The sequence below is a fragment of the Anser anser genome, assembly GCF_964211835.1.
Source record: "Anser anser genome assembly, chromosome: 5".
Taxonomy (NCBI): Eukaryota; Metazoa; Chordata; class Aves; order Anseriformes; family Anatidae; genus Anser; species Anser anser.
Genome location: NC_139725.1, coordinates 12,686,585 through 12,712,751, shown reverse-complemented (window position 1 = coordinate 12,712,751; position 26,167 = coordinate 12,686,585). Strand labels below are relative to the sequence as shown.

The 26,167-nt window shown below is 44.2% G+C and overlaps 1 long non-coding RNA gene across 1 annotated transcript; it reads left to right on the top strand.

Annotated features, from left to right (window-relative positions):
- The first annotated feature begins 549 nt into the window (after positions 1-549).
- Positions 550-25,072, top strand: LOC310899802. The gene is made up of 7 exons (XR_014584675.1): positions 550-1,467; positions 1,730-1,864; positions 2,453-5,828; positions 6,335-7,297; positions 8,905-9,021; positions 13,609-13,803; positions 22,193-25,072. It is a non-coding gene; the product is annotated as an uncharacterized lncRNA (long non-coding RNA).
- The last annotated feature ends 1,095 nt before the right edge of the window (positions 25,073-26,167 follow it).

Genomic DNA, 26,167 nt, shown 5'->3' with positions numbered 1-26,167 from the left:
GGAAGAGCAGTCTGCCTCCCATTCCCTCCTCCCCTACTCTGTAAGCAACAGAACAATTTAAACGTTCAGGGCTGGGGACGAGGAATGGGATAGAATCGCACAGTTCCAGAATGGCTGAGGTGGGAAGGGACATCTGGACATCATCTCTTCTGACCCTCAGTCAGGGTCAGCTAGAGCTGGTTGCCCAGGACCACGTCCAGATGGCTCTGGAATATCTCCAAGGAGGGGAACTCCACAACCTCTCTGGCCAGCCTCACCTGGCCCCTCTGTGACTGGCTGGGGCACCCACAGAGCTCCCCCGTTCCCAGCCCCAGCTCTGCCCAGGGTGCCCAAGTCCTGCACAGCACCAGCCTGGGTTGGGGACCATCCCTGCCCCTGCCGTCCCTTGGGGAGCAGCTGGTCCTTGCTGCTCCTTGATAGAGGCTGCCAAATTTCTCTGTACTTTATTTTCTATACAGATGCTCTTTTACTGTTAACAACACTGTCACAGCAGGGGACAGCGTACTTAAACTGCAACATGATTATTTCTAGTCTTGGACATTGTGGGAATCTTGCTTTAGAACAGAGGTCAGGCGGTGACTTGGGTCATCAAACCTACCCTCGGGACTGCAGGCACTGTGCAATACAGCCCTCTGTGCAAACGTCTGGGCACGGCTTGGTGGGATGGGCTACATCCTTGTGAAGTTAGTGGCAGGTTCCAAATCAGAGTAGTGGGTTTGTTTGTTTGTTTTGTTTGCTTCTTTGTTTTTCTTTAGTTGGCTAATAAGTTATCTTGGGAGAAAGGAGGTGTTCCCCAAGCCAGCTGTATCTGTGCTGGAAACCCAGTTAAAATCCAATTGCAGAAACGATGACTGGCTTGAATCATTGTTCCTCTTTTGCTGTATGTTCAGGTTTTACGCTGGGATGACGAGGTGAATTAAGGGCCTACTTCTGCACTGGCCACCCTCCACATGGCTTTCAAGTAGCTGAAATTCGTGTCCATGGGTTGAGTTGGGTGGCCTCAAGCAAATCTTGGTGGGCGTCACCTCTATTGGCTGCTCGTAGCTCTGCTAGTTTCTGTTAGCTGTGACCTTTGGGATTTCTTTTTTTTTATTTTATTTTATTTTTATTTTTTTCTTTTTTTTTTTTCCTGGGAGGAACTTCTAAATATTACGATACTTAACTAGTTAAGGACCATCAACTGTCAGTTGCTATCACAACTGCTGCAGTTAATTGGCTAGCTAATTAATCATGGCAATCTTATTAATTATGTTAATGATTTCACTCCTCTTTTACCGATGCTAAAGGACATAGTGAATATTTTAGGAGCAGTAATCCTCTAGCACCTCTTCCTCTCCCATTCTTTCCCTGGATGATACTAAAAGTGGTGATGGGGTGGTTCCTCCTGGCAGTGCCGTGTGGCAACAGGGTGGGCACCGACTTGGAAAGGAGCTGGAATCCCTCAGTGCAGCAGAAACTGCTGCCGAGGTGTGGATATATGTTTACAGAGTACCATTTTCTGGGGATCTGAAGCAGATTGGGGATTTATAATCCAGAAGGCAGCTGAATTACTGGGCTATCAAGCTTGGCTAGAAAGACCTACCTGCAAAGACAGAACAGTGGAGGGCTCCCCCCCTGTTTGCTTCTCTTTTCTTTTTTCTTCTGACCACTGGGAGGTTTTTTTTTTTTTTTTCCACTTTTGAAAAATAATTGTTATAATCTGCTGATGCCTGTATTTTTTTTTTTAAAGATTTTTGCAGGGGATGCTCGTGCTCATTGGAAACAAAAGGTTTGTATGGATCCATATCAAAGATTGGACTGACCTGGGACTCCAAAACCAAGCAGATTTGGAGATTACAGCCAACGTGACCTCACTACAGCCAAAGTAAGCCTGACTAAATTATTGGCCTTCTATCCTGGAGTGACACATCAGTGGACAAGAGAAGAGCAACTGATTTCCTCTACCTGTACGGACATTTTACATTGTACTAGTTTTGGCTAGGACGGAGTTAATTTTCCTCCTAGTAGCTGGTATGGTGCTGTGTTTTGGATTTAGGATGAGAATAATGTTGATAACACACTGATATTTTAGCTGTTGCAGAGCAGTGCTTACACTAAGCCAAGGACTTTTTGGCTTCCCGTGCTCTACTGCCAGCAAGGTGGCTGGGGGTGCACAACGAGCTGGGAGGGGACAGAACCAGGACAGCTGACCCCAAGTGGCCACAGGGATATCCCATACCATATTAAGCAATTCCACTGAGCAATTAATATGGGGTGGCTGGGGTTTGCTGCTCGGGGACAGGCTGGGCATCAGTCAGTGGATGGCGAGCAATTGCATTGTGCATCCCTTGCTTTGTACATATTTTTATTATTACTACTGTTATTATTATGACTTCTCTTTCTTTTCTGCCCTGTTAAACTGTCTTTATCTCAACCCACAAGCTTTTACTATTTTTTTTTTCTGATCCCAAAGCTTTGTGCAGCCTGCAAACTAGACCTTTTGTAGCTACAAGTTGCCAAGATCTTTTACTATGAGCAGATGCTCACAGAGGACCTGGTTAATGGGCCAATATATTGCAACACCAAACACAGTAACAGATGCTGTTTTTAATGGAAAATGAAGACTGGCTTGCCATTTTATTATTTTTTAATGATTTCTCAAAAATTTTCTTCTTTATTTGGACTGAAATGTGCCAGATATGGTGACTACCAGGGCATGGCACAAAAGACTCATGGAAGCTTAGCATGTGATTTACAGAATGAAGAGTGAGCAAGAAAGATGTTTTCATTTTGCCCGCATGAGGCCAAAACAAGCCTGAAATGCCTGGCAAAAGGATGGTGCCGCATGTGCTGGGCTCAGCGGACAGAAGCAGAGAAATCTGGGTTGCTCTGGACCACAGCCCGCTTTTCTTCTGTTGAATCAGGAAATGTTCTTCTCAACATGACGACATCCCTTAAACTGAGCTCCTTTTTTTTTTTTTAAGTTGCGTTTTCCAAATGAATCTGCTACTCATTTTTTTTCTCTCTCTCTTGGCTCTACATCTGAATCTTTCATCTGCCCCTCTGCCTTTTGGTGTTTGGCTTGTAACAAGGTGCGTTGTAAGAGAGTGAGGATGGTGAAAAACAGCATGGCGAGGAAGCCTAGAATAAAGCCTGGGAAATGGCCAGGAGAAGCCTTCTGCCAGAAATGCAGAAGGGGAAACCGAAGATGTGAAGATAGCCCTCAGGTGGTGCTATTCTTAGCCCTCAGATGCCAGCAGAGAGAGGAGATGCTGCTTGATGGATAAGGTGAGCGCTGCTCAGTGCCCATATCAGGGAGTGGCTGTCGTAGTACCCACGGCAATAATAAGGCCTGCAGTTCTTGGAACTTGTTTCCCATGGCATTGATTCAGGGAGCCATGTCACTGTAAGTGAAAATAAATTCTCTATTTTAATTTATTGTGAAAAGTTATACTCAAGTTTTGCACAGAAAGCCTGGAGGCTTACAAAGAAAGCAAGTGAAGATAATCCTTTAAAGCAAATGAAACAATTTGCAATTAATTTTAGTTCTTGAAACATTTCATTTTGCTTATTTATTTTACTTTAATCAGCTCTTGTCATTCTGGGGCATTCTCCTGCAATTTTTACTATTTCATGATCATCAAGGGACTACTTAAAATTGTCTCGAGTGTTTCTTTAAAGCAGGCGGTTACAAATGGCTTTAGAGATCTTTTGTCGTCCAAGCGGGGGGCTTTTAGGTGACCCCACAACCAAAGAAGGATTAAACTGGCTACAGCTCTTAGTTGAAACACTTTGAGGAAAAATAAAACCCTAAGATATATGGGTTCCTAAGTGATTCATCCATTACGTTCTCACATACCTGTTGCTATTTGACTTTGCTGAATGAGCTAAGAAGGGTTAGGATCAATAGAAATGACTCTTTGTCAAGACAGGTGAGATCTGGACTAGATTGCAGGATTCACATAAATACAAATTCATGATTCTTAGCCAAAAAAAAAAAATCACATGAAGTGTACCTTGTGTATGAGATGTCTTCTGTGGTTTATCCTGTTAGGCCACTAAACACCACAGGGCCATTGACTCACTCCCTGCATGGCTGAGTGGGATGGGGGAAGAGAACTGAAATAAGAAAAAGCGTGAGAAATTGTGGCTTGAGATAAGTATAGCTTAATAAGAAAGAGAAAAGGAAAACAAACAAAAACAAATGATGCAGAACAAAGAGGAAAAAAGGAACAGAAAAGAAACCCTGGATGAATTTTAACTTGTAATACTGGCAGTGCGCTCTGGCCACCTTTGTGCTGGCAGTGAGATAGTGCCCATGAAAAGTCTGCCTGTGCTATTTATGTTTTCCATGTGAAGAAAACTGTTGTCCCTAGAAGATGAGGTCGTGGAGGGAGTGGAAGGATTCAGAGCTGGGCCCAGCCTTGTTCCCTGCTGGTGTGGTCTTGTGGTTTAACCCAGCAGGCAGCTGAACACGACACAGCTGGTCTCTCACTCTCCCTGAGAGTGGGGGAGAGAATCAAAAAAGCGTGAGAATTCATGGTTGAGATAAAAGGACAGTTTAATAAGAAGGAGGGAAAAAAAAAAAAAGGAAAAGAAAAGAAAAAAAAAAACCTAACCACAAAATAAGAAACAAAACAAGTGATGCACAATGCAATTGCTCACCACCAACTGATAACCAGCCTGTCCCTAATCAACAGCAGCCCCCGAGCCAACTTGCCCCCGTTTTATTGCTCTGAATGGCAGCATATGATGTGCGATATTCCTTTGGCCAGTTTGGGGTCAGCTGTCCTGGTCGTGTCCCCTCCCAGCTGCTTGTGCACCCCCAGCCTCCTCGCTGGCAGGGCAGGGTGAGAACCTGGAAAGTCCTTGGCTTCGTGTAAGGAGTCCCCAGCAGCAGCTGAAACATCGGTGTGTCATCAGCACTGTTCTCATCCTAAATTGAAAACAGCACCACGTCAGCTACTAGGAAGAAAATTAACTTGATCCCAGGCGAAACTAGGACAATGCTGCAGAAATAACAAGTTCATCCTGGTGTTAAAGGGAGCACGTTTCTACAAAAAAAAGGCAGGATCAGTGAGGTTACAAAATTAGAGCTAATGGGGATCTCAGTTGCTGCTGATTTTATTTTTTAACAGCCTCAATCACAAGTGAAGAAGAAAAACTAGTAACACAAGTAGCTTTGGAAAAACAAACACGTATTTCAGACAGGTTACTGTGCACCTGGTACAGAGTAAGGGCCACTTCAGATGCTCAGGAAGAGCATGTGCAAATGGAAGTGCTTCTTGCAGGAACCGCATGGGGCTCTGCAAGAGAAGAGCTGCAAAAGATTTGTCTCAGTGAGAGAAACTGCTTGGCCCCAAACTGGTTCCAAATACCTTTGCTGAGCAGGGACTTGCACTAAGATCTATTTCTAGAGCATTTCTATGAATCCAAACCAAACTTCTTTCACTTGCAACTTAAAATTAATTATTTTAGACCAAAGTTTAAATTTCTAGTGCAGACAAAATGGGCCAGGTGTTTTGTGTCAAAATGAAATAGCTCCACATTTTTCTACATTGAAAATGAAAAAGGTCTTTCTGAACTGGTTGAGATATCTCTGTTTAGTACCCTCTCTGTCCATCCTTAGTGCCAAGTTCTGCTGCTGACTTTGATTCTTTGAAACACTGTGGTTTTTTTTTTTGTTTTGTTTTTTAGCTTCCTCCAAAGTATCCCCACCCAAATCTTTCACAGATTTGTGAGAAATAGTGGATAACTATTATCAAGGTTAACAACTTTTTTCCACGCAAAGGTTTTCAATTCTACAGATGTCCACCTGCCTCTTGCAAAAGCTGAGAAACTAGTTACAGGTGGGCTACACCAGGAGAAAACTGCTTTTTCCTTCTGCCAAATTGCTAGTTTCTATATTTCTTCTGATTTTACTGTACGTATGAAAAGAGAGATGGGGGACAAGAGTATCTAGGTTTTCTCTTTTCTTTATATGCATTTATTTGGGTGTGTAAAAACTGTTCTCTGCTATGCCCACCAGTTTGCCATTGCAACTTGGGATATGGCTCCCATAATTTGAACATTGGTGGGCATTGAGTTAATGTTGCCAGATCTGCCATATAGAGAAGGGATCGGTTTTCTTTCCTGTGACACCACCAATGGGACCATGGGATGAGAGAATAAACATCTAGCAAACACAGGGTAAGTAAAAAGGAGTTTGCTCGTTCCTGGTCTGTGGCATGATCTATGGCATTTGAGTGATAATTGAGGTGTAAGGGTGAAATTCAGGTTGGATATACTTAAAATTAAGGTATTGTTGTGCATAGAGGCTGTGTCTGTGTGCATACTGAGGACACTTTGTCTTCAGTTTCCAGAGTGGTCGAGGGACTGAGATGTAGAGATGAGAGTGTGGACTGAGGGAAGATGGATCAGAGGAGCTGCATGGCTTCAGCCTCTACCTGGCTTTGCACAAAGCCACTACCTGTTGTAGCAGGTCTCCTGGTTGGGATTTTGGACCATCTCAGACAATCCTCTGGCCATCTCCTGCGCTGAGGTCAGCACATAGGCAGTATTTGTATGCCTCGACATGTTAATTAATATCCTGGGTGGGAGCGTGCTGGTCCTGCTGCAGGATTGACCCAACTGGATGCGGGTAAGATATTTCAAGCAGTCAGCAGAAAGTGTTCCTGCAGATGCTGAAATGTGACACAAAACACAATCTGCATTTAAAAGATGGGAAAAAAAATGTGCAGAGTTTAAAATAAATAAAAAAAAAAAAAGATAACCCATGCCCTGGAGATGGCAAGTAGGACCACAGGCCAGCTATTTAGTAAGACCTGAAAACCCTGGTTCAGGGGTCACCCAATGTAGGTGAAGATGCTGCTGCAAGCACCTTTGCAGTGGAGGCTATCACCACCAGCTGGGAAGCCTGGCAGAGCTTGATTAACCACTTGAGCCTTGCTTTTCTCATTCAGACCTTAATTTCAGACCTTACCCTGAAATAATTCAGTGCCATTAGAAAATACTGTCACCACAGTAGGTGACTAGGTCACTAGGCTTAAAGGAGAGTGGTTAATTATTTCTAATTAGCTTAGAGCCTCCTTGCAAATGGGATTTGTCAGGAGCTTGTCTGTGTCACAGACCTGCGGGCAGCAATAGGCTGTAATAGCTGTAATCAGCCTTGCACGCCCTCACCTCGAGCAAGCTCAGCAGTTACCACCAAGAAGGTTTGGTGCAGGGGCACTCAGCTGGTGAGAAGAAGCTTGGCAACACTACAGCAGTGAAGGTACACACAGACTATCAAGAAGCCAAAAACAGGTGCCTTACTGAGGTAAGCAGCAATGAGGTGAGGGATGTGGTCATAAACTGAAAAGGGTGGGTTTGTCATGATGCAGAAAAAGTGTTTTTTTCCCTCAGAGGACGGTAAGATGCTGGAAGAGGTGCCTGGAAGCAAAGCTGTGCAGCCTCTGTCCCTGGAGGTGTCCAAGAAAATGGAGAATCCCTGTCCCTAACCAGGATATTGAACCTGTTGAGGCTTGCATACAGACATCCTAAGATACCTTCCTAACTGTTTTGTGAGCAGGCTGATTTTATGGTCGTGCCTGAGTATGCTGAAGAGCCAAAAACGTTGCTTAAGCCTCCACGTGTGACTTGGAGACATTAATGTTAAACCAGCCAAGATATTGAATACGATGCACTGGTACATCGCCAGAACCAGGCAGGATGCTTTGCTGTACTGCCACTGCTCTCTGCTGGCACGAATACAGCACAGCAGTTTCAGGATGGAGCTGCTTTGTGGCCCATAAGGTGTTTTATGCTTACCGTACCTCGTGCCTTAACATCTCAGGTGATACCTGTCCATTCTTTCACCTGCTGTTTCCTTTCTGTAGGATAGTGCCTTGCAGCTAAAGAAAGCCGCAGGAGCTTGTTCTGGTGAAGCTGAGAGACAAATAACTGCTCCCCTTTACAAACCATGGCCCAAGGCAGACAAAAAAAGGGAAGAAATACCACAGAGAAGCCCTGGATGAATTGCAACTCGTAATACTGGCAGTACGCTCTGGCCACCTTTGTGCCAGCATGAGAGAGTGCCCATGAAAAGTCTGCCTGTGCTATTTATGTCTTCCATGCGAAGAAAACTGTTGTCCCTAGAAGATGAGGTTGTGGAGGGAGTGGAAGGATTCAGAGCTGGGCCCAGCCTTGTTCCCTGCTGGTGTGGTCTTGTGGTTTAACCCAGCAGGCAGCTGAACACGACACAGCTGGTCTCTCACTCTCCCTGAGAGTGGGGGAGAGAAATGAAAAAATTGTGAGAATTCATGGTTGAGATAAAGGGACAGTTTAACAAGAAAGAGAAAAAAACAAAGGCAAATCTCTGGTCAGTGATCGCATCTTCTGTCCTCAGCAGCTTCCCACCTGCCTTGCTTTCAGCCCAGGTGACATTTATGCACCTGGGACACCTCCATCCCCCAGCCACTCCACTTCTGGACCAGCTTTGCCAATGTAGTTTTCTGTGTGGAGACCAGGACCTGCATCTTGGACGTGGTGGCAATGCCCACCCAACCCCCTGCAGTCAGCAGCATCGCTGACTCAATTCTCCTGCAAACTCCCTGTGCCGAAGGGTCCCCAGCCAGGATGCGGCCCCGCTCCGTGGCTTGGTGATACGAGGTTCCTTGCTTGTTCGTGTACTTACACAGTAAGATGTTACGGTATGGCAGAGAAGACATTTGGTACATTTTTGTACCCCAAATACTGTTTATTTCTCCATCTTTTGTGAGTAGAAGAAATCCAGGTATGACGTTGCTGTCAGCATATTGCTTGTCTGCAGCTACAAAGCTCTGAAAACAGACTTTCTATTATGGGAACTCTTCCTAGAAAACTTGGGCTAGAGTCCAGACAGACCCAGCTGCAGTTCACTGTCCTGCTTTCTCTCTTCTTTTGCAGCTTTCTTTTTGCTACTGAATGAAGCCGTTGGCATTTGGCTGTGCAAAGCCAACACCTCCCCGAGGGAGCTGGCTGCAGGGGCTGCTCAGGAACCTGCTGGGCATCAGCTGGAGTGTGGTGAGCACTGTAGCTTAACCGTGGCAGGCAGCTAAGCACCACAGAGTGGCTCTCTTACTCTCCCCAAGTGTACACTCTCATTGTGTGTAAGGGTTTCTTGGGAAGATGAACGTGATCACTCTTTGCCCTTCCTCCTTCGTTACTCTGGCTGTTATTGCTGAGAAGGGCGTCACAGGGTGTGGAATATCCCTTTGCTCCCTTTGCTCATCCATCCTGGTTCTGTTCTCTCCCAGCTTCTTGTGCAATCCCCAGCTTCCTCTCTGGCAGCAGTTCTTTTCTGTGTAAGGATGCTTACCACAAACCATAAATCTAACCCTAACAAACTCCCCATACCCTAACACTGAACCTGACCAGCAAACATAAGCTTCAAGCCTTAAACACTAACTCTAACCTTATGGTTAAAACTCAGTCCTAAGAATAACCTTAATGCAAAACCCTATGCTGTACCTTGACCCTCCTTAGCCTAACCCTAATCCTATCTGTCAACTGAAACCTCACTGTAGATCTACCCTGAATCCCTAACCTGTATATACCAAGCCTGACCCTGTCTACTATTCCTGTTTTTAATTATAACAAACTTAAACCCTAATCAATAATCTGAGACTGTTCCAGAAGCCAAACACGAGCACTAATCTGGATCTGAAACTGAACCCTGACTGTAAACTTAAAGCACTCCCCTAAAGCAAACACTGACCCTAGAGAGTACCAAGGTCCAACACCCACCCAGTTTAGAGCTCCCATGAAATAATTCTCACAATGGAAAAATTTTGGTAGCCCTCAACATCCTTTGACAGTCCTTCCATAACCCCGCTCAGAAAAAGACTGCGCATTCTCTCTCTCTCTGACTTCATCATAAACCAACCCTCTCCACTAACCCTTACCTGAATCCCTAACCATAATCCCCCCCCAGCCATACCTAACCATAACCCTAAACAAAACCTTATCTTGAACAATCCCTAAATCCAGCCCTAACCCATACCTTTAACTGTAAACCTAAAGCCAAACCTTAAACATAGTCCTAAAACTTAACCCTAACACTAACAACCATAAACCCTAAGCTCTAATCTTAGCCTGTTTCCGTGAACACTAACACTAAACCCTATAACCACAACTTGAACCCTAATTCTAACTTGAGACAGAACCAGAACTTGGAACCCAAACACTAAACTGAAACAGAACCATGAAATCTAACCTTAAGACAATCAGACAATCACAACCTAAGCCATAAACTGAAGCCTTACCTTAACTTAATCTATAACCTTGACCTCACCCCTAATCTAAATGTGTTCTGTAGCAGTAACACTAACACTAAACCTAACCCAAATCATAAGTTCTAAGAATAACCCTTATCCACAAACAGTGCCCCAGCTCTAGCAACACCCTAATTTTAACCCTCTCCCCAGACCTAAAGATAAACTTTATTGCTAACTGAAACAAACCTTAACTAATACTAACCTTAAACCTAACCCAAACCCAAAAGGTAACCTAACTTGAGCCTGAACACTAACCTATTACTAAATCTTGTGCTATTTCTTTTTGCTGCTGTTGTTGGTTTGCCCTCATCTCTGGAAATCCTCCTCTCCAACGCTCATATTCTTTTTATTTCAAAACAGAATATCATGGTTAGTACGACTGTTGTAATCTGCCATCTAAAACTAGACCAAAAAAAACAAACAACAAAACAAAACCATGCAACATGATTCTTCTTGACAGAAAGGAGGTGTTGTGAGATGAGCTCTCTGGGAAATTTATGAGACGTTATAAATGTGTTTCCACACGTATATGTATGTGCACATATATGCATACATGTAGCAAATAAAACCAGCTGAATAATATGGATAACATATTTCCTAAATACATTAATGCAGAATAATGCATTCTACGTTAAGCTTCAGTTACTTGTCTACTCCCATTATGATCTTCTGGCTGAATTGCTTGGTGTGATGTTCTTTTGCAATCATGCAATATTTTTCTAGTTTCAAGCACAGCTATCGTTTAGACTTTGGCCATCTTCTTAGGGGCCAAAAAGGTCTTTTGTAAAGCAAAGTACAGGCAGGGATTGGGACAGCTGCACAGCTATGGTGTTTTAATTTTTTATTATGTGGGATTTTGTGCAGTCTAATTGAAGCTTTTACGCCTAAGCTCCTGTTTGTAGCTTTTGATGGTAGATAGGCTACGTCCTTATCAGGGATAAAGACAACATCAGGTTGAACTGGTTTCAAATGCTTCAAGAACAGGTTTAGAGATGAGGATGATCTCAGAGAAATGATCTCTTCCCTATGCTGTCGCCATGTATCCGAGGGCCCTCCATGGTAACCAGGTCTTGTCTCAGCAGGGGCCTGACCTCACTAGTACACGTTTTTCACATCCAGCCTGCCATTCTGTGGCTCCAACGCTATCAACCATTTTGTATGTGACATTCTCCCACCCCTGGAGCTCCCCTGCTACAACACATGTCAGCAAGGTCCTCCTCTTCGCCTTCTGTGGCTTTATACAAACCAGAGCCTTTCTGGTCACCATTTCTGATCAGTACCTGCATCCTTGGCACCATCCTCTGGATCCACGCGGCAGACTGCAGGCACAAGGTTTAATCCACCTGCACCTGCCCTCTGGCTGCTGCTGAGTTATTCTACAGCTCCTTCCTCTTCCCATATTTGCTGCCCGACTCCAGGTAGTCTCTGGACACAGACAAAGTGATCTCTACATTTTATATTGTTGTCTTTCCCCTGCTGCACCCCCTTGGTTTAGGCCCTGAGGAAAAAGAGGTGAAGGGAGCCCTAAGGAGAAAAACAGAGACGTTGTTGAGTGTTTTCTCACTTATTTTCTTCAATGCTGAAGAAAGATACAATGTGTTTCTGGTACAATATATATTAAAAACACAAGTGATAGGATCCACTTGACTAAACATAGATGACTTGTTAGGAATATCTACATCTAAACTAGCTTCCCAGGTCATTTTTGTATTCATAGGGAAAAAATAGTCAAATTTGGAGGTGATTCACTATCATAAAATATATATTCACCTTACCATAAAATATATACCCAGGTCAGATGAATCACCCTGGAAAGATCTCTTTCTCCTCAATGTCCATAAAGGCACTCTATCTCAAAATGCACCAGAAAGTCATGTTTTTTCAGCTCACGTTATTGATGTTTTGTTTTGTGTGAGTTGGCACAGGCAGCGGGAGCAACCCCAGCCCCACAGCTAAAATGCTAAGAGTAGATTTCTGCTCGTTACCTCGCCAGCTTGGGGATCCCCAAAGCAGCACCTGGGCAGAGGCACACCAGTGGAGACGCAGGCACTGCCAAGCTCAGCTCCTGCCAGAAGCTCACCGCCTGCTCTTTACACTTGTTTACCAAGGGCTCTGTTTTTACTAGCATACTGTGATCCTCGCTGTGCTGCTTTTATCTTCTCTGTACCAAGGCCAGGAGCTCATGTGTCCAACGGGGCACCTCCACATCTACCAAACACCTGTTACCTCGACACAGATGTGCTACTTGCCAAACACAGAGAGCACAAACAGCAGCAGTTTATGTACTTTTCTACATTACTACTTGCCAGACTTTACTCATTCCCACCTGCAAGGTCACTTGGGTGTATTTACAATCCTCCACGGTCTTCCCTTCTGATACCATCCTCCTCGCCAATCTTTTAACCCATTCCTCCCAACAGTTATGCAATCAGCAGTGATACGATCTTACATAACAAATACTCCAATGTCAAGGTGCAGCGTTGTACCATACTGGTGTCTGCTTTCAGGACAAGCCAATAGTAATTATATCCTGCTGAATATAATAGTACATCATGGGTGAAGTGGGTTCTGCTTTGGCTGCACAGCATTTCATATCATTTCAGCACCGAACACTTTTTTGCTGGTTTTATGCTTGCTGCTATCTTCAGAACCCCTCCTATTTGTCCTTGTACATCCCTTGTCACTCTAATCTGCAGCCAAGTGATGGATTTCTTAATCCCATCCCTTGTAAGCCCAAGAAATGCTCCTGTATTTGCTTTGGCCCTTGGCAACCTGTTCTTGCAGAGTGGTAGTAGAGAGGATATGACTGATTAAGAATCAGACGCTGACACCAGCAGCCCTTCAGGCTTGGCAGAAGCAGTGGTGGTGCCTCTGTGGCAGCACTGATTCGTTCAGACCAAATTAGAGAAAGGCCCAAGAAGAGGAGGGGCATGGCAGCTGCCCCCCTGCTAGGTAGGCAAGGTAAAGGTGAACGTAAAAGTGCAGTAGTCAACACCTTGGAGTCCAGGGGGAGTGAATTATGGGTGGCATCACTCAAGGAACAACGCTGGGGCTGTTCAGCATCACCATCATCACTGACCAACACAAAGAGACAGAAGGCTCCTCAGCAAGCCTGCTGATAATGGTAAACAGGGAAGGGAGGGAGCAGTTCATAGCCACAAAGGCTGGATGTACGTATATGTAGAAGGAGAGTGTCTGCTTCTTAAAAGGTATCTGGTAAAGGGCCTTTTCCAATCCTACAATGAATAAGAAAGGGATGAAGTGATGGGAATCAAGTCTGATCAGTCACAGTAATCAATGAGGGCATGTGACAATGTGGGAATGTTTATTCCAGCTGGGTTATCCGATGGAGGACTTCTGAACTGGGATGACAAGAAGAAAAGACAGGGGAACCATAAGCAAAATGCTGGGATGCAGACCCGACAAAGCAAAAATGGAAACAAGAAGAAACAAACCTAGTCACGCTAATTTGATGGCTATCAAACATCAGGCGCCACGTCCAAGAAGATCAACCTGGACTTTGCAACTGGTAAGACTGTGAACAGGGGCAGGGATTAGACTGGGAGGGGTGCAGGAAACTGCAGAGCTCTGCAAAACCACAAGAAATGTGCAGGTGGAAGGGGGAACAAGAGGAACAAGACAGGGCATAGGTAAAAAAGGGTATAAAAGTGCCAGTCACATGTCAAATGAGTCTGGCCAGTGCTCTTGCACTGGCTGAACCCTGTGCTTGATTATCATAGGCTGTTCTATCTTTTTTATATTACATTTTCTGATTGTTTTTTCTTAACTATCTGTGTTTTCACATTCTCTCCCCTGTGTATGCATGCTAAAGGATGCATGCCAGCTTCTGTGAGTGAACTGGGTGCCAACTACTGGAGTCAGACTAGGGGTGTAAGAGCCTCCAGCCTGTGGTGCCAGCTACTGGAGCGAGTGGGGTCCCAGCATCAGCTAGTGGAGCACGTGGGGGTCTTCTGCTCCCAGACATGGTGTGGGAGCCGTGTGTGTCCAAATCAGCTCCTGGGAGGGACTGGTGTGAGTGAGGCAAGTGTGGAGCAACTCTCTCTGTGTGTCTGTATGTCTTTGGGGTATGTACTAAGCTTTTTTGTTGGTTGAACCTGCAAAGGGGAAAGCAACAGCCACGTCCCCCAGCCTGCGCAGAGACCCCAGGTGCCCAGGAACTGGGATGGGCCCCAGCAGCCTGACAGGTCTGGCCATGATCTTTACCTCATCTTTCTTAAGATCTTTACTTAGGTAAAGTACCTTTCTTAGGCTTGCAACTTCAGAGAAATAGAATATTCTGACTGTTATGTTTCCATGAAGAAGGTAAGTCAAGTGCACTACCTTCCTCCTAGAGATTGTAAATGACTCTCTATAACCCTCCTCCTTTCATCCTTTCCCCAGTTTTCAGCTTCCCTCTGTGTCAGGAGTCCAAAGTCCAACTACAACACAGCCGAGCTGTGTAAGCCTGGCCCGAATTGCAAAGAAAGCTAATTTACAGAAAGAGCTGTGAGAAGGTCTATAGAAAGCTATGGTACAACTACAGGCGGAGCTAGACTTTTCAGTCTGGGGTTGCTAGTAACTTGTAGTTCACAATCAGTTAGTGGAAGAGAGGAAAAATACCAGCACAGAAAGAATTACACTCAAACAGAAAGAAAACAGGGAATTAGTCTGCCAGTCATCGGTGAACTGTTGTCAACAGCATTTTGGTGTTCGGTTTGGTGGATGACGGCAGCTTGCCAGCAGCACCCATCTGTTCCAGGGAGGAGGCAGAGGCCAAGGCCTGCCTGGTCAGCAGTCTCCTCTGTGTCCTACCACAGTAGTACCTATGCAAACACTCCATCTGGACCTTATTAAATCCTGCCTGTCACTTGCACAGGTACACTAGTGAAAAGCATACACAGTAGCTGCAATGTGTGGGCCACAGCCCCCTTGCTCAGCACAGGGCAGCCCTGAGGGAGGCTCTGAGGCTGCTGCTGAGGCCCTCACCTCAAGAACTTGGAGAACTCAGCCCAGGAGCTGGCTATGCCTGTGGTCCCCTCAGTCCTCTCTCTCCGACTTCAGGAACAAATGTGTTTGGCACCAGCACAGCACAAAAATGCGTATTTCCTCCTTCCTCAGGCTGGCTCTCACCCACGTTTTCTTCTTCCACAGCGGTGCTCAGGTGGAGACACGAGCACTTACATGGCCTGGTTCTGATGGCGAAGTGGTTGCACGGTGACTTGAATGGCCTTGAGTTGTACCAGGGGAGGTTCAGGTTGGAAATTAGGAGAAATTTCCTCTCAGAAAGAGCAGTCAGGCATTGGGACGAGTTGCCTAGGGAGGTGGTGGAGTCATTGTCCCTGGGGGTGTTCAAGGGAAGTTTGCACGTGGTGCTTAGGGACAAGGTTTAGTGGGGGATATTGGTGGTATGGGGATTGTTGGACCAGATGATCTTAAAGGGCTTTCCAGCCTTAATGATTTTATGATTCTGTGACCCTGCTGGCAGGTGGAAAGTGCTTGCTTGCAGCACTTCGCAATTTGAGGCCATGCTGAGCTGGGAAAGCCGTAAGTCACAGGCTGGATAGGTTTGGGAGTGGGGAAATGCCCTGACGTTACAGGTAGCCTTAGGCAGTTAGATGAATTGCAAGTGTCACTGAGATTGGTTCTGCTATGGGAAAGAGTCAGATAAGTTATGACACAGCAGTACAGCCTGAGGAAGCAGAGCTAATGTATATGAAGTCCAACAAAGTGGAAAGCACTTATAGAAAAATTCTTGCTTTACGATGACAGGATTAGGCAGGTGTGTTAGCAATGCAAACGGTAATGATACTGGAGGGCACCGCTGGCAGTCAGCAGCATTTTGTTGTCCTTCTTCCCTCCCTCTCCCAAACTCTCTTAAATCTCTGTGTTTTGAGGGCAAGGGGTGGAAATGTGAGGATGAGGGGCGCTGGGATTCCTGACAAATTTCTCAGTGTGCTAGCTGTTGATTGTAATCCTGGTGGTGTAAGCAAGTGGGAATGATAGAAAGTTTCTGAAATCATCCTAGGAACAGCTGTACTAGAAAGGATTCTTTGCAAGACAACTGAACTCTGAAATTAAAGATAAGTGCTGTAAGCTTTCATATATCCTCTGACCTGCGGTATAAAGTAAGGAAACCTCACTAGTTTTCAAAGGTAAAAGGAAATGCTTTTTAAAATTTGCTCTTAGTAAATGAATAGTGACTTTCTTAGTTTGGTTATTGCAGACGTCAGGCAAAACATTTTGCCTAAAAATGAAATGTTAATTCTTTCTCAAGCAGGAAAATGAATAAAGGTCACATGCTGGTGAAGAAGAGCCTCTGTCTGCTTCCCACTTCCTAGCCCTTAGGGTCTGGTTGCTTTCGTAGGTGCCGTTGCTCAATCTCGATATTCCCACCTAAGAGGAAAACAGAAATTGACTGAGATAAAAAGAGGTCTGTCTGATATGAAAAGTCCTGCGTTGGAGGTGATATGGGGTGAGCAGTAGAAATATTCCTACCAGTTCTTTCCAGAAGAAAGCACTTCTCATGGACTTGGTGCAAAAAGAAGTTTTCCAGTTGATCTAAAGTAAAAGCTGTGTCACTTTTTCTTCTAGTTCCTCAGCCTTTCTGTGCAGTGGTGTTTGTTAAGCTGAATGTGGCTGTAGAAACAGATCAATCCTCAGTCCCCTTTCTTCCTCCTTTTCAGTCCCCTGAATTTACAGCTTTGGTCCTGGCTTTTCAGGTGTGTTTTTGTAGGTCTCTGTGTGGTGTGTTACTGTGATGTGACTGAAGGCCAGTTTAGGTTGAAGTAGTTTAGGAACTATTCCTTTCTCCTCTATTAATATGAAAAGATGAAGAAACCAAAGAGGACCTGCACTGTAAACATTTATTTTTTTAACGAGTGAGCTTCTGGGCAAATAAAGAAGGCTGAGAAATGGTGGAGATATTTTGCCGGGACTCATGCTCTGCCTTAATGCCACTCTATGGCTCAACAGTAGGATCAGCAAATGTTACTTGTCCTCTTTTTAGACCAGTCAAAATTGCTAGCGAAGTATATACAGATGGTTCTGGTTCATTAGGTTTCTTAAATACAACTGGCTCATTAGGTTTCTTAAATACAAAATTGTTTTTAACAGGGCAACAAGACAGCCTGTTCCTTGTCTGTGGGTCTGAATTGACTGATCAGTGAGGCATGTGATACTGGAGCGGGAGTTAAATTAGAACAAGGTTTGATGGCAAATCTGTGTGACCCTTCCTTTTGAAAATGAGGCACTCGAGATAATGAGTGAGCAAAGGGCTGGTGTGCTGGGCAAGGATCTGGACTCAGTACAGCAGTCTTCCCAAGGGAGCCTCTGCTATAGCAACGGTATTAGGGGCAGGGAAAGCAGTAGGAATTGCCTACGTCAGATAGTATTCACTGCTAGTTAAGCTTCACTCTGGCCAGGGATGCAGGCACTTACGAATTCCAGTAAAAGACTGGTGGCTTTTTTGTGTGGTCATGCTGAGCTAGTTCCTACAGCTGAGTTTACTGCCAGAGTTTCCTGGATTAAGTAACAATGCTGCAATTCTGGCTTATTTTTCTTCTCAATCGGAGAAATGCACGATGACCTAAGTAACATCCGCATGGTTTAGCATCTGAGCCGCTCCCGCCACCACCCTGTTTTTTTAGCTGATGTCAGCCTGTTGCTCAATCTGCACCTCCTGACTGGAGAAATGCTTTGTAAGAAAACTGATTGCAGTCACTTCTGTTTTGTGCCTGATTTAACATCTTCACAGCTTAATCTCCTGAAATCTTGGCTAAATCTTAGGTGTTCAATGGGCAAGGAGGAGCTGCCCAAGAAATCCACTTAGACCCACGGAAAGATATGTATTCTGTCATTATACAAGGGAAATGGCATTGGGAAAGGCTGTTTTGTGGCATGAATGGGTAAGCGAACTCTGGTCATGGTGGAAGAACGTGCACAGCACATGAATATCTGCAATGGTCACCTCTAAAAAAGGTCCCTGTAGGGCAGAAAGGAGCTGCCACATGGGAATATCTTCAGTCCCCTTGTTTTGTTCCTGAAGTGTTCAGCCTTTGCCACTCCAGCATGAGTCCCTGACGAATGCCTGTCTGTGAGCTGTCTCCTCGCTGTCTTATCTCCATTCCCTGCCACACTGAAGATCCTAACCCTGCTGCCACAAAGCGCTCAGTGCCCTCCTGCCATCAGAAAGTATCATACCTGCATGGACTGACTTGTAGAGCAAGGTTGGAATTGCCTCCCATTTTGTTGTTGCTTTTCCCCCCTTTTTTGCCTGCACACACACACACAGAGAGTGAAACTTTCAGTTCATTTGCAGAGGTGTTACGGTGGGATCATGACGGGATCTAAGCTTTTAGGGGGGAATCACTCTCCACTGTCCTGGGGGTGTATTCTAGCTCTCAAGATCTGGCAGTGGCATTGGAAGCAATTCACTTCCATATCCCCTGGACTTCTGGCTTCCCACTGCTGTTGAGCTTGGCCAGCACCCCTTATCCCCCTCAGCATGGAGACATAAACTGAGTGCTTGAGCTGCTGTCATGTCACGCTGCTTCTGACTGTGGAGCTTGCTAGATCTGTCCATCAGGCAATCCAACCCTGGAAATTAGACAAAAAAGGTTCACGTTTCCTCTTCTGTTTTCTACTAAGTTCATGAGCTGAACTGGCTCATAGATGCCCTGATGAACATTGAAGCTAGTGTGGGGTAAGCAGAGTGGCTGGGGACAGAGAAAAGAGGAAAATAATGGGACAGGGCAGGTGTGTGATGTACGTGTGAGAAATGCAGTCTCTCCTTATTGACAGCCTTACCTTGTGTGAATGCCTTTACGCTCAGCCTACTGCTGTCCTGTGGGTTATGACCCTTCAGGATGCCTTTCAGAAGCAAACAAGTCCATCAAACAGAAGGCAAGGAGTCCAGCTTGTGCTAAATAAGTGAGGAATGGAAATCTGTTTTCTTGTCTGACTGGGAAGTTCCTGATTTGACTGGTTTCGGTCTTGGTCATCACAGCTAATTTAGACAATGGGGCAGTGTGGCTATGCATGACCGAGCAGACCTACTCATAACAGAGTGACTGAGGGACAGATTCGTTAGGTCAGGTGGAGCGTTCCACCAGCCTTCTTAAACCTGAAATGAAGATGGCTACTACCCTGGAGAAGTCTGAGAGCCTTGCAGACTGACAGTTTTTGCTACCTCGTGAGACTGGTAGTAAAGATTTTGGCTGGGGTCTCTTTCCAGCAACAGGACAACATAAGCCAAGGTTTGAGAGTCTAGTGGTCTACCTAGGTTTAATGATTCTTCCTAGTCTGTTTTTTCAAAGAAACTCTCAACACAGCAAGTGCTATGGCTTGGAATAGACAGATGTGATTGCGAAGGAGTTTATATACTCTTTTCTATAGCAACACATGCTCCTGTAGATGCCTTTCCGTGTAGCTGACTGCAAGGGCAGGGTGGCCTGTTCTGAAAGCATTTTATCGGTTGCTGAAACACTGGACCATGCCCACAGATACCATTTGCTGAATTTAAGAAGAAGACTTATGCATGGTCCTCGTATCCAATCCTATGTATTGATACCACGTTGTGTCTCACCCCAACAGAGGCTGCTGATGTCTTTTCCCCATTTTATTTCTCCCTCTGCCCAGTTTCACTGATTTTTTATTTATTTATTTTTTTCCTCACAAATGCTGTGCTGGACTGTTTGAAAAGGGTGAAGCCGTTCCTAAGCCCTTGGCTCCCCTTTTGCCCAGTTTGTTCAGCAAGTGGGGCAAAAGCGGTTATGACACAGGGAAAGCAGCTTCCCCTCCAGTTGCTGCTGGTGTTGTGTCCAGCTCATTCAGAGGCAACTGTACAGGCACAAATGCACTGCACTGCAATACTGGCTGACTGCTCCACGGATAGTACATGCAGGAGCAGGTCCCCCTTCATCCTTTTGAACTGCTTTTAAATATTTTTATCCTGATGGTGAGAGGCTGGGCATGGCTTAGGAGTAAATTACAGCCAGCGGGAGAAGTGGGCAAGTGGGTGTGCAGGTGGAGCCTGTGGAATTGTGGCTGCATCTCAGTTGCATAAATGGCATTGATGTTTTCAGTGTCCCGTTTCAGAGCAGCAGAGAAGGAACCATCTTTGCCCCCAGACCCAGAAAATTGCCTCTACTTTCCACTTGACCTTGCCAACCTTTGCTTCACTTCAGTAAAGAAAATTCCTCCAGGTCTTCTAAGCCAGTAAGACCTAATCTCTTCAATTCCTAAGAAAAATACATGAAATGAAGTCCTGGAGAGACCTGCTCAAGAACAGCAGTCCAGAAGTGTCCTCCCCTATCAGCATGCCCTGCCCGAGCGATCTTGATGTGGGCTGGTGCTTGTTTTTGTGGTAGAGCTGATGTTTTATCGGGCCGGTGCATGTTCTTTAAGCTGGTGTTTAATGGCCAGTTCCCTGTAAAAGCTTGTTTCTTCTCATCATGCTCGAACGCATTTGCCTGCCTGCCCCTTTTTGGGTGGCTACATATAAAAGCAAAGAGCACTTTAGGCTTAATGCTATATCATGTCTGTTCAAACTTGATGCTACGCAGACTGCCAAAATGGCATCTCAGGGATGAAATGTAACTACCAATACGAGCATGCATGGGCAGGTGGATAGCCTGGTTTTGGGGGCATAGCCATGGGATAGGGAAGCTTTTGGAGAGCTACATGGCTCCACCTCAGATCTGCTGCACTGATGTCTCACTTCCCCCACTGGTCTCTGTGTCCCGCTGACCACGTGCAGTGCCACAGCTTATTTCTGTATGAAAAGCCTATAATGCACTGTGTGTTGGGAGCATGTGGGATCCCAGTGTCACATGTGGGGCCAGACATCGTGCTGCAAGCATGCCAGTTCCAGCTGTGTGCCCAAAACACGCTGTTGGGCATCCTCACAAAAATAACGATAGCCTCAGCTGGCAGGTATATGCTTTAAAGTTTCTCTCTGTGATGGATTCCCAAATGAAATCTGACCTTTGATAAAGGACACGGCCTGTGCATCCTACTCAGAATGAGAGCTGCCTGATCATTCGTGAAGACTTGAATACTTCAAAGTGGTTTGCAGGGGAATTTGTGATAGGAAGTTGATGATTTTTGGTCTATTGAGAAATTTTCCAATGTTTGTTGACTTTAGCAGGGTGGTTTTATTTACAAGTCATTTTTTTTTTCCCAACGTTTTACTCAAATGCTAAAAGTTATTAAGTAGAATAGTTTTTAAAGATTTTGTAAATCTGAAAGGGGAGAGAAGTTGATCACACTAGAAGAGGATAATGCCAGTATAGCAAATGTTGTGGCCTGTGTTAACTGTGGAAGACTGTTAACGTTAAACTAATTCTGGATTTTGCAACCAGGCAAATCTCTCTATGCCCACCTAGTGCTCAGGCTGTCATTGGAATAAAATCTAGAGCTTTTGACTCACAGGTGGTGGAGTCAGTCTTCAAATTAGGTTAAATGGGACTGGTACATGTCAGTAAATTCAGCAAATACTGCTTCTGGCTGCGCTGAACAGACAGAACTATTGTGTTATTAACATTGTTCTTCCTCATTCTCATGCCTCTAAGCACTTTTTTTTTTTTAATTTCCTTTTTAAGCAAACACATGCCAAAGAAGAAAAGATTAATTAAAAGGATATTCTGAACAAATTAGAGAACTGTAATCTCCTGGGGCATTTAGTTTAAACTGTCTATGTGCAGAAATGTTTCACAGAGAGAAAAAAAAGCTGTTAGTACTTAGAAAATGTTTGTCTGTCCGAAATATATGTTATGTTATTTGCCTACAAAGTCCTATAGTACAGACTGTTACAGATTATTTTGTCGTTGTGACATTTTTTTTCCATAGCAGAACAGTTTGCTGTCTCCTAAGCAAATTTACTAGAGTAACTTCCAACACCCTTTGTTTTTCTGCCCTAGGACTGTGTTTCCAGGAATTAGCAGTTCTGTCTGACCAGCGTTTGCATACTGAATTGGAAGTACTCAGTGAATCCCGTCGCCTAAAACCTGGGTTTCCCCAGAAAACTGGGCACCTGAAAGAAACGACTGAAGAATTTAAGCAGTGTTTTACCCAAGGAGCTACAGGAGGATTTTGCAATCAATTGGAATTCCATTTATAGGATATCTTACAGCACAAGTGGAGCCCAGATGTTTTCAGTAAACGGCTTTCAAAACAGTTGAGATCAGTGTCAAATTTCCAGACATGTGATCGAGCTTGGAGTCAACTTTGGGGTTGCTTTCGTATTTACCGAAAGTCTGTGTGCTGAATTACACTGAAGTTTGGGGGTGGAATGAAGTTCTCCATAACAAATATTTGACTGGACACATGGTTTATCTTATTTGCAGGACTTTGAGCTTTGAAAAAAAGGTTACTGTATTTTTGTTGGTGTAATATTTGAAGTATATTCAGCTCCCTCTTGCTCACTGGATTTAGAAGCGGTGTTGCATTTTAACTCAGATCTGTTATTATTCTAGCTATTAAAATATCAGGGCAAGAAAGCATTTTAAAGCGAGATGGGAACCGTTTCTACAGATGATAAATGACACATGCATTCCTGAACAATCTGGCTTGCCCAACTGCAGTGAACTCTGCTCACGTGAAGCGAGCCCTTTTGTTGGAGGTCTAGCTGGATGCCTAAGTCATATACTAAGTTTTTGCTGAGGCAGTCTATCAGCAAAAAATCTGACTTCCATTTTTACAAGCTTAGAATTTACTTTTGCAAGTACTGTCCAGTCATTTTTCATCCCACAGTAAGATCACTGCCATAATTTGGAAGGTTGTACAGAAGAATGGCACAGGTTGAGTCAATATGAATGATTGTAAAGTGTGTGTAAGGGACACGGAAACTTTCAAATTTTTAACACCGTATCCAAGCCTTACCCTATGCAAAGTCCTTGCCAACTTCAAATGCTACCCGTGGCCCTGTCTGTCCAAATTTGCTGTAACTATGTGTCATGCCCTCTTAAAAACCTGCTCAGGGCTTCCAATCTAACAGCGATTTACCCTTGGCCTGGGGTTGGACTCCTTTTTCCTGAGACTATGTGTGTGCGTCACACGCAATGGGTGTCACACCTCATTGAGATACTTCGAGGTGTGTGAAAACAGAACCTTGGTGTTTTTTTTTCCTGCTACACCTTGAGCTGTGTCAACCAGTTCTCTGACTTAACCACCTTCTGTATATCTATGGAAAGAAGCTCATTTTATTTTGCATTTAATTTTTATGAGCAAAAAAGCTCAAATTTTTGCAAACTTGAATTGAAGTCTTGAGTTGTCATATAAGGAACCGAAGCGTTACTGTCCTTGATTTGGCTGAGTTTCAGATCTGTGCTCTACATAGCATGTTTACATCTCAGCTGTAAACAAATGAGATCTTGCTCCATTGTTTCAGATGGGATCTAGTCCAAGGGAAAACAGAGATTGTCTTCAACAATCTGAAGCTTGTGTAGGCAGACAATACATCGCCTCTTGCCTGTGGGCAGCATGAAGAATGCCTCTGATTTAGATCAACAAAGCAGCCAAGAGCTGACACAGATGCAAAGCAAGGCTGCGCATGCACTCAGCTAAGATGACGGATCAGTCCACGGGCCACTATGATGTGTGTGTGCAAAAGTGTACTGGAGGAAATAGTTTGCACTACCAGGCTCTTCCTGACTGCACTGAGATCTTTCATCTATTGGATTTGAATGAAAAATGCCAGGATCTCCCTACTGCTTTGGACAGTTGCATGAATAATGGTCAGGCATGCCATTAACTACTAGCTACTGAAAGCTACATGATAGAAAGTAGTCTGCAAAGCATTGTCAGATCCAAAATACGAGCTTGCAGTTAGCAAATGTGAATGCCATTTGACGTGAAGTCCAGCCCGAGTATGATAATGCTTCTTGCAGGCTGCTTCCCAAGAATGCTCATTCTTGATGAGGAAAGGCACAAGATAAAAGAGGGCTTGACCCAAGCCACAGAAAAACAGTACAAAATAGTAAAACTTAAGACACTGTGACAGTAGTTTTAGAGAGTCAGTTGCACCATCAACCTAAAACTTGTAGTTATAGCTAAAACTAAACAATCCTAAGACCAGAGTGTTAGACAATCTTTGTATTTGTCACCAAGATGCTATGACGAATGAGTGTACAACCCAATATTTACTTTTCTGGCCAAATAAATCTGCTGTCATCACTGTTAATGTGTATGTTTGTGCAACTTGTTATCGATCTAGAAAGCAGAATGTAGCACTTTACTAATCTTATTGACATTTAATCATCGGTGGCACAGTGTCCAAACTACAGAGGAAATATTCCCACTATTAATAGACTATTTGCTCAGTTGTTTACAAACTGTGATGTTGCACAGCCTTTCATGGAACAATGTAATGAGGATTTATGCAGCTTTGGTCATGAGGAGATTGGAAAAAAAATAAACAATTGTTTGCAATCTATAAACTGCTGGGTAACTTTCTTTTCATAGTTCCAAGCGAGCCTTTGTCAGTCACAGGCATAAGGGTGGAAGGAGAGCACAAAGAGCAAAGAACATGATGTAAATAAAGATAAAAAAAAAAAAAGTTTAGTAGTAGGTTCAAAGTTAATCTTTCTGGAATACTGAATCGTACTCTGCAATTACCTGCAAATATAGAGGCCTGCCTGAGTGTAAAGCTATATAAGAGTATATATGCTTCAGGAGGACAACCACTAATGTTTGACAAACCTTTTCAGCTAAATGTGAGGTTTGTTTTTTTGAAGTAACCTCAAACTGTTGAAAATACTACAGTATGAAAACAGTAATGCAAATCTGCCCAGCAGTTACCAAGTTACCACCTTTTTTTTTTTTTTTTTTACATAAGCATTTGTGTGGGAGGGGAACATGAGGGTTTCAAATGTACCTGGCAGCCTGCAGAAGTGCTAAGTATGATCCATATTAATTTACAGATCTTAATTACTTCTGATGGTTAACTGACAGAATCAAGAGAAAACTTTAAGTCAAAGGAAGACGTTGGCTGTTTCTTTAAGACACTCAGTACGCTGCTGAAAGTGCTGTTGTGCTGATGCAGACCGACCCGAAAGCAGTCACACGTGGGAAATCAGACATTGCCTTCAGAACAAGGAAGTTCAAAGACCAAATGAAACTTTGTTGAAAGGACAAGTTAGAGGAAAAATTAACTTAAGCAGAGTTTGCAGGCTCAGTAATCCATGTTCCAGTACTTGTAATATTTCTGACTAATTTCAACATTTTCTGTTTTCCTGAACAAAAGCCAAGATTTTGGGAGCCCGATGTTAAGGGATGATCTCATAGGACATTTCTAAGCCTTCAAAGTTGTGTTTACAATCTGCTTGAAAGATCAGAAACCAGAAAGTAAAAGAATCCAATATTTGTTGAAAATAAACGACCAAACTGAATGACTGTAGTAACAAAAGCAGCTGAAATAACCGTCCCGATATCAGAAGGCTCAGCTTGTTCCGTTTGACCTTTGATTTCTCAATTACCTCTTTATTATTTGGCATTATGCTTGAAATGCTTACGGGCCCCTGTCCTAAATCTCACCATCGAGTAAATCGAACATCAGAGGGCAGGAAATGTTTGGTTTCTCGCCGTCTTTCTTGTTTGCGGTGCCTTTAGTCATCACTGGACAACCGTGCTAACGCACAGTGAGTTTCTTTCCCAAGGTCACACGCAAACACCAGCGGTGATTGTTGCATGTGCCTGTCCCTATCTTGTAGCAGCTCCGAGGAAAGATGGTGCCCCTCAGCTGTGTTCTTTCTTCTTGGGTTGGCTCACCAGATTAACCAAGGATTTTGGCCCTTATTTAATGGTTACTTGCATTTCTTCACTGCATTTTTGTGGCGGTATCTATCCGAAGCTGGGCCTGGTCACTGAAAGGAGGAAGTCTGAAAGCTTACTGGGCC